A 15,807-nucleotide genomic window follows, 5' to 3' on the forward strand; every position below is an offset into this window, starting at 1 on the left:
TTAGTGTGTTGCAAATCTCGTTAAATGTAGTGAGGTGCTCATATGGGCTTTCGTGAGACAACCCATGAAACTGGTTACTCTTAACCAATTGGATTAGTGCTGGTTTCACCTCCATATTAGCCGCATTGACTCTTGGTCTTGCTATGTTGTTGAAATGCTGAGGTCCAGCTACATTAGTATAGTCAGCAAGAGTTCGTCTATTATTATTGTTCTCCATCTCCTCAATGCTATGGTCAGAATTTTGTGGTGATAGTTGTAACAGAGTTTCCGGAGAAGGAAAGAGTTCTCTAGATGTACGGATTCTTCTCCTTCGTCTACTCTCGTCTAATCCTTCAAGAAGAGGTTCTGCAGTTTTCTTGCTCCTAGTTCGGATTGCTTCCTGCATACACAAGAAAACAGATCCCTAAAAGAATTGATTAGGACAAAAAGATATAGAAGAAATAAGATAAAAAATAAGAAGATAAAATAAAAACAGAAAACAAAAAAAATAAAAACAGAAAAATAAAATAAAATAAAATAAAATAAAGTAAAAACTAAAAAATATAAACAGAAAATAAAAACACAAATTCAAATTTCAAAATTCAAGTCAAAGATAATCAATAATCAAACAAATGAACTAGTTAAACCACGAGTCCCCAGCAAAGGCGCCAAAAACTTGATGACAAATTTATGAACACCGAAAACGGCGCCACAAACTTGTTTAACAATTGGCAAGTGTGACCGAATCGTATCAAGTAATAAATTCGGTAAGACCAAGTATCGTTTTCCCAAAGGACTCACGGCCTAGTTAGTTATCTGATTTGTTGATTATTTAAGACTTGTGAACGATTGATTGTAGGTTTAAATGCAAAAGACAGTAATTAAACATGTATGCATGAATGTGATCAATGGCAAAAAGGGTAAAACAAACACGGAATGAATTATATGGATGAGTATGTTGTTGGGGTTATCAATTTCATCTTATCCACTCTCATATACTTTAGGAATTCATCAATCTTTTCATCAATGTTAATGCCACTCTCTAAATCACCTTATCGAGAAGGCCTATCCTTAATTACGAGTTCATACAATTCCTAGTGTGACATCCGGGCACTGACGAGGGCGGGGAGTGACGCTGGTGCAAGAGGCATGGTGCATGGGGCATAGACAAGGAGCGGCTCCTGGCAGCTTCGGGTGGAAGGGGTACATGGATGAATCGAACATACATCGGAATGAGAGGGATCTGGAGACTGTATAGATATGGGACTATACGGTTGAAGGATAGCTTAAAGGGATTGATTTGGCTACTCATATCACCAAATGCATTTGCTTTTCGGTAGCCTAACTCATAAGAACTCCATAGTTAAGCGTGCTTAGCTTGGAGTAATTCTGGGATGGGTGACCTTCTGGGAAGTTTTCCCAGAAAGTGTGCGAGTGAGGACAAAGCACACTGGAAAGCCTGGTGGTGATCTGTGGGGGCAGTCGATGGTCCTTGTGAGTTGCCGGGGCGTTACAGATGGTATCAGAGCCTAGCCTCTCCCAGTACGGTGTGGTTTGAGGACGAACCAGACGGAAGCTGGTGGGCATGTGACATCCGGGCACTGACGAGGGCGGGGAGTGCGTTACACCCTCCCAGTGTGCCCCCCTTCCATTCTCCATCAAAACCTCTTCAAGTTGGACCGAGAGCTTCCCAAGCTGGACCAGAATCTCGTGTCAACAACTCCTTCAATTTGCACCTCCCAAGCTTAGTGTCGTGTTGCTGTGTGCTCTCCAAATGCAGCCCATCCCGTAACCTTCCATCTCTCAATCTCCGCTGGACTCTCCTCTCGGTAGCTGCTTACGGACCGCGTGAACAATCTGCTCCTGCTGGACCCAGCTTGTGTGGATGCGTGAATTGTTTTCCCATGCACCACGTCTTCACTTCTTTGCTGGAACACGCACCTCCTTACGTTGCTGGATGCTTCTCGTGCACATGGACGTTCAACACCTTCACTTCTAATCATCATTGGGCTCTCTTCTCCCATGCAAGACCGTGAGCTGCTTGGACGCTGGATTTCTGGACGCTGTTGTGCTTCTTTTTGCCACTTCTGCTCTCCGTGTTAACACTTCTTGCTGGCTCGTGCTTGGAAGTGTGGCCCGTGTTGTTGGAAAATGCTGGATGCCCTTCTGCTGGACCGAGGTTGCTGGGTGCTACTAGGACCGTGAACTGCTGCTGGAAAAATGAAGATGTGGGCCGTGTTGGATGCGTTCTCTTTTTGCACCCATGTGACGCTGCTGCTGGATGTAATAATTGAAGCCTGTGCTTGCTGGACGCACCCCCTTTTTCAATTGAAGCACCCCTTTCTCAAAGGGCCAAAGAGTAAAATCACCATAGTGTCCTCTTTCTTGTGCACACTTCTTTTATGAAGAGTCTTGAATTAAGTGACAACCTTCCAAATGTCCCAAATTGTATTTCCAAAATTTTCCTACAATCAATGATGAAAATAATTAGCTCAATTAATCCAAATTAATTAAAATAGAATTTCTAGTCAATTTAAGCATAGTTAGGAAAAATGGAAAAATACCAGACATTTAAGCACAATTACCTGATTAATTCTAGCACAATAAACTAGGTGAAGTCAAGAAAATATTGACTCATCAGGAAGTGGAGAAAGTGGAAGAAGTGGAAGAAGTTTAAGAAGTGGACTAAGTGGCTGTAGTGGACGAAGTTGACGAAGTGGACCAAGTTGACGAACAAGACAAAGTTGAAGGAGTTGAAGAAGTGGACGAATTGGACGTAGTGGACGTAGTAGACGAAGTTGATGAACTAGACGAAGTGGAGGAAGTGGAGGAAGTGGACGCAGTGGAGGAAGTGGAGGATGTATAGGAAGTGGAGCAAGTGGACGAAGTGAACGAAGTGGAGGAAGTGGACGAAGTGGAGGAAGGGGACAAAGTGCACGAAGTTGACGAAGTGGACGAGGTGGGAACAATTGACGAAGTTGACGAAGTTGACGACGTTGACGACGTTGACGACGTTGACGAAGTTGACGAAGTTGACGAAGTTGACGAAGTGGACGAAGTGGACCACGTGGACCAAGTGGAGGAAGTGGACGAAGTGGAGGAGGTGGACAAAGTGGAGGAAGTGGAGGAAGTAGAAGAAGTGGACGAAGTGCAGGAAGGACATAGTGGAGGAAGTGGAGGAAGTGGAAGAAGTGGAAGAAGTTGAAGAAGTTGAAGAAGTGGACAAAGTGGACGTAGTGGACGGAGTGTGCGAAGTTGACGAAGTGGAGGAAGTGGTGGAAGTGGAGGAAGTGGAGGAGGTGGACGAAGTGGAGGATGTGGAGGAAGTGGAGGAAGTTAGGGAAGTGGAGGAAGTGGAGGAAGTAGAGGAAGTGGACGAAGTGCAGGAAGTGGACGTAGTGGAGGAAGTTGAGGAAGTGGAGTAGGTGGACGAAGTGGATGTAGTGGACGAAGTGGACGTAGAGGACGAAGTGGACCTAGTGGATGAAGTTGACTAACTGGACGAAGTTGAAGGAGTTGAAGTGGACGAAGTTGACAAAGTGGACGAAGTTGACGAAATGGACGAAGTGGACGAAGTCGAGGAAGTTGACGAAGTCAAGGAAGTGGAGGATGTAGAGGAAGTTGAGCAAGTGGAGCAAGTGAACGAAGTGGACGAAGTGTACGAAGTGGAGGAAGTGCACGAAGTGGACGAAGTGGAGGAAGTGGAGGAAGTGGAGGAAGTGGAGTGAGTGAAGGTTGGGGAGGAATTGAAGGAAGTGGACGAAGTGGAAGAAGAAATGGAAGAAGTGGACGAAGTTGACGAAGTTAGAGAAGTTGACGAAGTGGACGAAAACGACAAAGTAGAGGTAGTGGAGGAAGTGGACGAAGTGGAGGAAGTGGAAGAAGAAGTGGAAGGAGTTGAAGAAGTGGACGAAGTTGACGAAGTTGACGAAGTGGACGAAGTGGAGGAAGCGGACGAAGTGGACGAAGTGGAGGAGGAAGTGGAGGATGTGGAGGAAATGGAGGAAGTAGACGAAGTGGAGGAAGTTGAGGAAGTGGACAAAGTGAACGAAGTTGACAAAGTGGACGAAGTGGAGGAAGTTGAGGAAGAGGAGGAAGTGGAGTGAGTGGAGGTTGGGGAGGAATTGGAGGAAGTGGACGAAGTGGAAGAAGAAATGGAAGAAGTGGACGAAGTTGACGAAGTTAGAGAAGTTGACGAAGTGGACGAAAAGGACAAAGTAGAGGTAGTGGAGGAAGTGGACGAAGTGGAGGAAGTGGAAGAAGAAGTGGAAGGAGTTGAAGAAGTGGACAAAGTTGACGAAGTTGACAAAGTTGACGAAGTGAACGAAGTGGAGGAAGTGGAGGAAGCGAACGAAGTGGACGAAGTGGAGGAGGAAGTGGAGGATGTGGAGGAAATGGAGGAAGTAGACGAAGTGGAGGAAGTTGAGGAAGTGGACACAGTGAACGAAGTTGACAAAGTGGACGAAGTGGAGGAAGTTGAGGAAGAGGAGGAAGTGGAGGAAGTGGAGTGAGTGGAGGTTGTGGAGGAAATTGAGGAAGTGGACGAAGTTGACGAAGTGAGCGAAGTGGAGGAAGTGGTCGAAATGGAAGAACTGGAGGTAGTGGAGGAACTGAAAGAAGTGCAAGAAGTGGAATAAGTGGAAGAAGAAGTGGAAGGAGTTGAAGAAGTGGACGTAGTTGACAAAGTTGACGAAGTGTACGAAGTGGACAAAGTGGAGGAAGTGGACGAAGTGGAGGAATTGGAGGAAATGGAGGAAGTATACGAAGTGGAGGAAATGGAAGAAATGGACGAAGTGGAAGAAATGGACGAAGTGGAGGAAGTAGAGGAAGTGGAGGAAGTTAAGGAAGTGCAGGAAGTGGACAAAGTGTAGGAAGTGGACGTAGTGGAGGAAGTGGAAGAAGTGGAAGAAGTGGAAGAAGTTGAAGAAACTAAAGAAGTGGATGAAGTGGTCGTAGTGGACGAAGTTGATGAAGTGGACGAAGTGGACAAAGTGGACGTAATGGACGTAGTGGACGAAGTAGATGAAGTGGACGAAGTAGATGAAGTGGACGAGGTGGACAAGGTGAAGAAGGTGGAGGAAGAGGACGAGGTGGACGAGGTGGAGGAAGTGTATGAAGTGGAGGAAGTGGAGGAAGTGGAGGAAGTGAAGATAGTAGAGGAAGTGGACGTAGTGGACGAAGTGGAGGAAGTGGACGAGGTGGACGTAGTGGATGTAGTGGACGAAGTGGACATAGTAGATGAAGTGGACGAAGTGGACGAGGTGGACGAGGTGAAGGAGGTGGAGGAAGTGGACGAGGTGGATGAGGTGGACGAAGTGTATGAAGTGGAGGAACTGGAGGAAGTGGAGGAAGTGGAGGTAGTAGACTAAGTTGACGAACTAGATGAAGTGGAGGAAGTGTATGAAGTGGAGGAAGTGGAAGAAGAAGTTAACGAAGTTGACGAAGCGGACGAAGTTGATGAGGTGGACGAAGTGGACGAACGACAGGAAGTGGACGTAGTGGAGGAAGCGGAGGAAGTGGAACAAGAAGTGGAAGAACTTGAAGAAGTTGAAGAAGTGGACGAAGTGGCCGTAGTGGACGAAGTTGACGAAGTGGACGTAGTGGACTAAGTTGACGAACTAGACGAAGTTGAAGGAGTTGAAGAAGTGGACGTAGTGGATGTAGTAGACGAAGTTGACGAACTGGAAGAAGTGGAGGAGGTGGAGGAACTGGACGAAGTAAACGAAGTGGAGGAAGTGGAGGATGTAGAGGAAGTTGAGCAAGTGGACGAAGTGGAGGAAGTAGACGAAGTGGAGGAAGGGGACAAAGTGCACGAAGTTGACGAATTGGACTAGGTGGACAAAGTTGACGACGTTGACGAAGTTAACGAAGTGGACGAAGTTGACGAAGTGGACGAAGTGGACCAAGTGGACGAAGTGGACCAAGTGGAGGAAGTGGACCAAGTGCACCAAGTGGACCAAGTAGAAGAAAAGAAGAATTGGACGAAGTGGAGGAAGGGGAGGAAGTGGACGAAGTTGATGAACTAAATGAAGTTGAAGGAGTTGAAGAAGTTGACGTAGTGGACGACGTGGACGAATTGGACGTAGTAGACGAAGTTGACGAACTGGACGAAGTGGAGGAAGTGGACGAAGTGGAGGAAGTGGAGGATGTAGAGGAAGTGGAGCAAGTGAACGAAGTGGACAAAGTGGAGGAATTGGAGGAAGTGGAGGAAGGGGAGGAAGGGGATAAAGTGCACAAAGTGGACGAGGTGGACAAAGAGGACGAAGTGGACGAGGTTGACAAAGTTCACGAAGTTGACGAGGTTGACGACGTTGACGAAGTGGACGAAGTGAAGGAAGTCGAGGAAGTGGAGGAAGTTAAGGAAGTGGAGGCTGTGGAGGAAGTGGAGGAAGTGGAAGAAGAAATGGAAGAAGTAGACGAATTGGACGAAGTGCACGAGGTTGACGAAGTGGACGAAGTGCATGAAGTTGACGAAGTGGAGGAAGTGGAGGAAGTGGAGGAAGTGGAGGTTGTGGAGGAACTGGAGGAAGTGGAAAAAGTGGAAGAAGAAATCGAAGAAACGGAAGAGGTGGACGACATTGACGAAGTAAGCAAAGTGGACGAAGTGGACGAAATGGACGAAGTGAAGGTAGTGGACGAAGAAGTGGAAGGAGTTGAAGAAGTGGACGAAGTTGACAAAGCTGACGAAGTGGATGAAGTGGACGAAGTAGACGAATTGGACGAAGTGTAGGAAGTAGAGGAAGTAGAAGAAGTGGAGGAAGTGGAAGAAGTGGAGGATTTGGAGGAATGCACGAAGTGGACGAAGTTGATGAAGTGGACGAAGTTGACGAAGTGGAGGAAGGGGAGGAAGTGGAGGGAGTGGAGGAAGTGAAGGAAGTGGACGAGGTGGACGAATTGGACGAGTTGTACTAAGTGGAGGAAGTGGAGGACGTGCAGGAAGTGGAGGAAGTGGACGATGTTGACATTCAAATTCCTGATCACACAGTAGAGGAGGAGTGCCCTGCTAAGAGTGATGTCTGAAACATGAGAGCATGGCTGAATGTTGGCATGAGAAAATGCCATCCAATACTTTGCAATAGGGTTCAAGTATGCCCTCCTAATGTTCACCACAAAACCAGTTCTGTTCCTTTGAAAATGTCCTCCAGGTACACATAGAACACTCTCCACATCATCAAAATCTATGCCTTCTTCCATACATAGAGCAAACTGGCACTGCTCACCAACCCATTCAGTACCCAAGAAGCTGTTGATAGAGTTAGGATCATACCTAATAGTGTGGCCTCTGACATAGCCTAAGTAATCCTCAGCTGGATAATCATCAATCTTCCTTGCATTGGTGTAAAATTCCTTCACCACAGCTATATTGGCTGGTGCAGGGTATGTGGCTAGCTTCCCCCAATTCCTTCCCAATAGTTGCTCTCCAAACTGAGGAGCAAAGTTAGGTATCATTCCAACTTTCCTCTCCATAAGGAGCCTCCTATCTTGGACCACCTTAAAATGCTTCTCGTGTTTGCGAGATAGGAACCTACTAGAGTGGGGTTGTTCTGGTTCCTTATCTTTCCTTTTGGATGCCATGGTCTTCACTCTTTTGCCTGAAGAGGATGTCATTCCTACATCAAACACAAATTACAAAACCACAAGACATATTGTTAATCATTAGTAAACCAAAAACAACACCCTAAATCCATGCTAAACCACTGCTGAGGGTCAAAATCACCCCTCAGCGCCACTAGTGCATCAATCCAGCACAAAATTCACCCAAAAACCAAAGTCTGTCAGAGTGCCGCTCAGCGGACATTTACCCCTAAGCGGTGATTCTGCAAATTTTTGAAAAACACTCTTTTGACCTTTCCGAACTCCACCCACATACAATTTTCATACTTCCAGATCAAAATCAATCAGTTCAATCGGTTCAAACATCAATTAATTCATCAAATCATGCATAGGAATCAAAACCTCTAAAAATCCATGCTTCAACAATCATATTCATGCTCAAGAACCCTAGAATGGAAAATGCTTGACTTACTTGGGTGGAGATGCTAGATGAGTGGAGAATGCTTTCAAACTGTGAAGAACAATGATGCTCTCTTGATAACAGTTGAAAAACTGTTATTTTCATGCTTAAAATTGATACTAAAAGCAACCTTTAACACTTAGAAACTAGCTTGAAATCATGCTTTTGGTCATATTTTTAGAAAAGGTTTAATCCTTTTCGACATCCCTATTTATGTACGAATGTCTCAATTGGGTCCTCGTTTTTTAAAGTGTATCAAAATGGTCCCTAATTTTGAAAATTGATATCAATTGAGTCCTTTCCGTTAAGTTGGCTGGACGGCGTTAAAAAAATTGATGAGTGGATGCTGAGATGACGAACGAACGCTCGTCCACCAGCGAACGAACGCTCGTCCACCAGCGAACGAACGCTCGTCCACCAGAGAACGAACGCTCGTCGACCTCTTACTGCTGGACGACCGTTCGTTCGGTGGTCGACGAGCGTTCGTTCGCTGATGGACGAGCGTTCGTTCGCTGGTGGACGAGCGTTCGTTCGTCATGTCAGCATCCACTCATCAATTTTTTTAACGCCGTCAAGCCAACTTAATGGAAAGGACTCAATTGATATCAATTTTCAAAATTAGGGACCATTTTGATACACTTTCGAAAACGAGGACCCAATTGAGACATTCGTACATAAATAGGGATGTCGAAAAGGATTAAACCTTTAGAAAAAAGAGAGTTGGACAGGTTTATGCTTGATTTCAGTGTTTTATGCAGGTTTTAAGGTGAATTTGGTGAAAGAAGTGAAGAAGGATAGAGAAGTCGCAATTACCGCTCAGCGGCAGTTTACTGCTGAGCGGCACTCAGGAACTCACGTTGGATCCGTTGAGGGGTGAAAATGCCGCTGAGGGGAAGAATCAACTCACGCACTTACCGCTGAGTGGTAGTTTATCGCTGAGCGGCACTATTTTGGGCTTGGGCCTAATTTTCTGTATTATTACGAACAGTATATAAGCTTTAGGTCTTCCTAGGGTTTGTATCTTTGGCTGCGACGAAGCAAACACACACTTTTCCACCCCTTGGAGGAAGATCTTGGATGCTTAGGCTACCTTATCATCTTTCTAGAGTTCTATCTTTCATTCTTTCATTATTGTTCATCTAGTTTCACAATGAATATGGTGAACTACACCTTGTATTGTTGTTGGGGAATCAATGTAGTCTTGTGAAACTCTCATATATGGAATTTGTGTTTTAACATCTTATTTTAAGATACATGCTTTCTTTCATCATTAGTTAGGGATTTTCCTCATTGATAACAGTTGAAAAACTGTTATTTTCATTTGAATTTTTAAATTTGATTTTCTGTTTTTATTTTTATTTTATTTTATTTTATTTTAATTTATTTTATTTTATTTTATTTTATTTTCTGTTTTTTGTTTTTATCTTCTCATCTCTCATATTATATCTTCTTTTATATCTTTTTGTGCTAACCAATTTTTCTAGGGATTTGTTTTCTTTTATATGCAGGAAGCAATCCGAACTAGGAGCAAGAAAACTGCAGAACCTCTTCTTGAAGGTTTAGACGAGAGTAGACGGAGGAGAAGAATTCGTACATCTAGAGAACTTTTTCCTTCTCCGAAAACTCTGTTACAACCATCACCACAAAGTTCTGACCATAGCACTGAGGAGATGGAGAATAATAATAACAGAAGAACTCTTGCAGATTACAGTAATATAGCTGGACCTCAGCATTTCAATAGCATAGCAAGACCAACAGTCAATGCGGCTAATATGGAGGTGAAACCAACATTAATCCAATTGGTTAAGAGTAACCAATTTAATGGGTTGTCTCACGAAAGCCCATATGAGAACCTCACAACGTTTAACGAGATTTGGAACACAGTAAAGATAAATGGGGTGCCGGACGAAGCAATCAAACTTAGCCTGTTTCCATTCTCATTAGGAGGCAACGCTAAGCTTTGGTTGAACTCTTTTCCAAAAGGAAGCTTTACAGAGTGGGAAGCAGTGGTGACAAAGTTCCTAAACAAATACTTTCCACAATCAAAGGTAAATAAAGGAAAGCAAGAGATTTCATCTTTCAGGCAAGGTATGGAGCAATCACTAGGTCATGCATGGGACAGATATAAAAGCTTACTAAGAAAAACTCCCACGCATGGTTTTGACGAAGTGGAAGTAGTCTTGATCTTCCTTGAAGGTCTTGGTTCACAAACCAAGATGATGCTTGACGCCTCAGCTAGAGGCAATATCAAATGGAAAACTCCAAAGGAAGCTGCAGAAATAATTGAAAACATGGCTACTAGTGATAATGAGCTGAACAGTGAAAGAGTAGCTCCTATTCAACAAAAAGGAGTTCTAAAGTTGCAATCCCATGACGCCTTGCTAGCACAGAACAAGATACTAACTCAACAACTGGAGACTCTCACAAAAACACTTGCACAACTGCCAAAAGAGTTAAAGACTGTTGCACAGGTTCAACCACAGATGTGTGAATTATGTGGGGGTGACCATATCAATGGTCAATGCGCCTTTCCAGTGGAAGCTTTAGAGGATGTTAACTTCATGGCCAATCAATTTCCATACCGTTAGGGGAATTTCAATCAAGGGTGGAAACCACACCCAAGTATTGGTCAAGGACAAAGTGGGCAAGCTGGACAAATTGGGCAATTTAACAAGCAACAGCAACAACCAACCTTATGGCAACAAATTTCTATACTTAATGAAAGATCAATAAGGATGGAAGAAACTCTTCATCAATTTATACAGAAAACTGAATCTTCTCAAAAGAGCACTGAAGCTGCTATTAAGAACTTAGAGATTCAAATGGGTCAGATTACCAAGCAATTGGAAGAAAGGCCTGACAAAAATTTTGGGGCTAATATTGAGGTTAACCCCAGGGAAGAATGTAAAGTGTTGGAGAGTACAAATGATGAAACAGTTGAGTTAGACAGAGAGAAAGAAAAAGGAGAGGAAGAAAAAGAAGAGAGAGAAAAGAGAGAAAAAAAGAAGAGAGAAAAGAGAAAGGAGAGAGAAGAGAGATAAAGAGTAAAGATATTTTTCCTTTTCCAATAAATCAAGAGAAACAATTTGATTTTACAGAATTATTCAAGATGGTGGACAATGATGTACCTTGGAAGGAGATATTACAGTAGATTGCAGTTTATACTAAATATGAGGAAGAAGTCTCTACAAAGAAAAGACGTAGAGATGATGATACAAAGAAGTATAAAACTGTTAAAAAGGAGCCATTCCCTCCAAAAGCAAAAGATCCAGGAGGTTTTTCCATTCCATGCACAATAGGGAAGAAAAGGATAAAAAAGGCTTTACTTGATTTAGGATCAAGTGTTAACTTCATACCTCATTCTTTACTTGAGCAGATTGGTGATGTTGATGTGAAGCCTATAAAGGTTAACTTAGTAATGGCAGATGGATCCTCGAAGAAACCCTATGGAATAGTAGAGGATATTATAGTTTGTGTAGGCAAACTACAGTTCTTGGCAGACTTTGTGGTGATGGAGATGGAGACTGAAAAGATACCCATTATTCTTGGAAGACCGTTTATGAAAACGGCCAAAGCCATCATTGATGTGAATGAAGGTATAGTGGTGCTCCAAGACCGCGAAGAAAGAGTTATTGTAGATGTCTTCAAAGAAGAGAGGCAGATGTAGCAGGAAGAAGCTAGTCATAAAGCTACATTTCAAGATGTACTCATGACTAGCCCTGAAGATGAAAAGCCCAAGGTTAAAGGTAAACATTGTTTGTTGTTTCAGGTACAGGAAGAAGAAAAGATTGGAAGAGAGAAAAAAGTCCATGATGACTGGATGAAAGAACGACTCCAACTTGGTAAACCTGTGAGATTCAAAAACAAGTTGTGGGTTGTGAAAGGCTACAAAGAGAATGAGATGATGGAGATAGAGTCTACACATTCTAGAAGAGTAAAAAAAGTGTACCGGAAGCAGTTAAGGAGTTGGTGTGATATGAACATCAACCATGAAGAAGGAACTTGAACTTTATTGGGTCAAGCTAATGACGTTAAAAGAGCGCTTGCTGGAAGTCATTCCAGTGATTTGAGGACAATTGTTTTTTTTAATTTTATTTTGGTTTTGTTATTTTTAATCAGTTGGACATTGTTTTTGTAAAATTTTTGGGTATAGCATCTACTGAAGGATGGTAGGTGGTTAAGTATCTACTGAAAGATATTAGGTTTGAACACCTACTGATCGGTGTTGGTGGATTTTGGGTCAGGCTCGTGACAATAAACAAGGGCTACCTGGGAGGTAACCCAGTTGATTGATTATATTTTTGTTTGTTGCATAATAGGGTTGTGCATGAGTGATCTGAGAATTTTATTGCAGGGAGCCAATGAGGGGTATGTTTAGGACGCATTTAGGTTAAGCTAAGGAGAAAGAGAGCACTTCCGGAAAGTGCCGCTGAGTGGTAGTGTCGCAGACTGGGCTTAAGTTGCCCCTTAGCGGAACCCGAGCCTATTAGGGTATTTTTATACCCTAAGCTGCACCTTGGTTTCTCTTTTCAAATTCTTCTCTGCACACACACTCCTACATACTTTTGAAAGGTTCTCTACAACTTTTTCCTTCATCCCTCTTGAGAAAATCTCCCTTCCACTCACTTTCTCACTAGTTTTCCATCTAAATTTGGGGTTGGAAGAGAGTATCATTATTCTTCATAGCTTGAAAGCATTCTCCATTCATCTAGCATCTCCACCCAAGTAAGTCAAGCATTCTTCATTCTAGGGTTCTTGAGCATGAATTTGATTGTTGAAGCATGAATTTTTAGGGGTTTTAATTCCTATGCATGATTTGATAAATTAATTTATGTTTGAATTGATTGAACTGTTTGATTTTAAGCTGGAAACACGAAAATTGTATTTGGGTGGAGTAAGGATAAGCCAAAAGAAGTTTTTCAAAATTCTACAGATTTACCGCTCAACGGTAAATTGCCGCTGAGCGGCACTCTGACAGACTTGTGATTTTTGCTGCATTGTGTAATGGATTCATGCATGGGTGGCGCTGAGGGGTGATTTTGACCCTCAACGGTGGTCTAGCTTCGAAATAAGGTGTTTACTAATGATTAACAATAGGTTTTGTGGTTTTGTAATCTGTGCTTGATGTAGGAATGACATCCTCTTCAAGCAAAAGAATGAAGACCATGGCTTCCAAAAGAAAAGAAAAGGAACTAGAACAACCCCATTCTAGTAGGTTCCTATCTCGCAAACATGAGAAGCACTTTAAGGTGGTCCAAGATAGGAGACTCCTTATGGAAAGGAAGGTTGGAATGATACCTAACTTTGCTCCTCAATTTGGAGAGCAATTGTTGGGAAATGATTGGGGGAAGCTAGCCACATACCCTACAGCTGCCAATATAGCTGTGGTGAAAGAATTCTACGCCAATGCAAGGAAGATTGGTGATTATCCAGCTGAGAATTACCTAGGCTATGTCAGAGGCCATGTTATTAGGTATGATCCTGATTCCATCAACAACTTCTTGGATACTGTTTGGGCTGGTGAGCAGTGCCAGTTTGCACTATGTATGGAAGAAGGCACTGATTTCGATGATGTGGAGAGAGTTTTATGTGTACCTGGAGGACATTTTCAGAGGAATAGAACTGGCTCTGTGGTAAACATTAGGAGGACTGATTTGAATCCTCTTGCGAAGTATTGGATGGCATTTTCTCATGCAAACATTCAGCCATGTTCTCATGTATCAGACATCACTCTTAGCAGGGCACTCCTCATTTACTGTACAATCAGGAACTTGAATGTCAATATTGGACAGGTAATAGTTGATGAGATAAGAGTGTGTGCTAACACAACAAACAACAAAGCACCCTTAGGATATCCTTCTTTGATTACACACCTCTGCAAGATAGTTGGGGTTGATGGACAAATTTATGATCACCAAAATATGATGTCACAAACTTGTTTTACAATCGGCAAGTATGACCGAATCGTTAAAGTAATAAACTTGGTAAGACCAAGTATCGTTCTCCCAAAGGACTCACGGCCTAGTTTAGTTATGTGATTCGTTGATTAGCTAAGACTTAAGAACGAAATAATTGGATTTTAATATGCAAAACGGAAAATAAACATGTATGCATGAATGTGATCAATGGCTAAAGCAAAATACAAACACTTTCAATGGAATATATGGATGAGTATGTTGTTGGGGGTCAATTTCATCTTATCCACTCTCATATATTTTAGGAATTCAACATTCAAGTCATCATTGTTAATGCCACTCTCTAAATTACCTTGTCAAGAAGGCCTATCCCCAATTACGAGTTCATACAATTCCTAGCATTCCTAATAATTAGTTCTTTTAGCACAGGAGCTTAACGACAACCAATATACTATTGGGAGTAATTCCCCGGATCTAGACTTCCCCGTACGTTACCGTATCGACAAAATCAATAATCATGCATTGAATGAGTTAAACAAAGCAAGCCTTGAGCAAAGAGGAAAAACCCTAACTAATGATGAAAAAAAGCATAAGTCTTTGATTAAGATGCAAGCACAAATTCCATATATGAGAGCTTCAAAAGATTACATTGATTCCCCAACAAAACATACAAGGTTTAGTTCACCATATTCATGGTGAACCTAGATGAACAATAATGAAAGAATGAAAGATAAAACCCTAAAAAGGTGAAGAGGTAGCCTGAGCATCCAAGATCCTCCTTCAAAGGGGTGGAAGAGAGAGTGTTTGCTTCGTTCCAGCCAAAGATACAAACCCTAGGAAACCCTAAAGCTTATATACTATTCGTAAATTACAGAAAATTAGGCCCAAGCCCAAAAATAGTGCCGCTCAGCGGTGAGTGCATGAGTAGTTTTCTTCCCTCAGCGGCCATTTTGCCCCTCAGCGGATCTCCCGTGAGCTCCTGAGTGCCGCTCAGCGGTAAACTGCCGCTTAGCGACAGTTGCGGCTTCTCCTTTTGCACTTTTTGATGTCTTCTCTGATTTCATCTCTCTCCTTCTTCACTTCTTTCACTAAATTCACCTTAAAACCTGCACAAAAACACTGAAATCAAGCATAAACCTGTCCAGCTCTTTTATTTCTGAAAATATGAATAAAAGCATGATTTCAAGCTAGTTTCTAAGTATAAAGGTTGCTTTTAGTATCAATTTTAAGCATGAAAATAACAGTTTTTCAACTGTTATCAGGGGTGAACACTTGTGCTCCACCATTTGAAAGGCCAAGGAAAGCAGTTGATGAGGCAACTCAGCCAGTTCCACCACGCCGTACTCGCAGAGAAAGAGGGCAAGCACAGAGTCAGGCATCTGCTGAGACACATGAAGCAAAACCTTTCCAAATGAGGGACATGTACATGTCTCTTATAGGTGCACAGTTACAGTCTATCCATAGAGGGCAGGTGGCCACTACTGAAATGATTGTTGGAATGTATGATACACCTCCAGCACACAGGTGGACTATGGAGGAGTTTCATAATGTGGTAGCCTGGCCAGAAGAGCAGATACAAGGAGGCAGAGCTGAAGCAGCTGGAGCTTCAGCTATGGAGATGGATGAAGATGATGTTGATGATGATGAGGATGAAGCATTTGAGGATGCTGAAGAAGAGGAAGAAGAGGAGGATACAGAGGACAGCTCAGATTGATGAGGAGCGGAGATAACATTTACTGATGAATGCTATCATAACTAAAGCAGGACTTATGTTTTTGTTTTATTTTATGAACTTATTTACTTGTGTTTTTAGAATAGGGTTTGATGTACTCAATTGGAAACTTTGTCTGTTAGGATGGTTTGCTTATGATTGTGATTGTTTGATAAGTAATGCTTGAT

This window comes from Vigna angularis, chromosome 10, assembly GCF_016808095.1.
Source record: "Vigna angularis cultivar LongXiaoDou No.4 chromosome 10, ASM1680809v1, whole genome shotgun sequence".
Taxonomy (NCBI): Eukaryota; Viridiplantae; Streptophyta; class Magnoliopsida; order Fabales; family Fabaceae; genus Vigna; species Vigna angularis.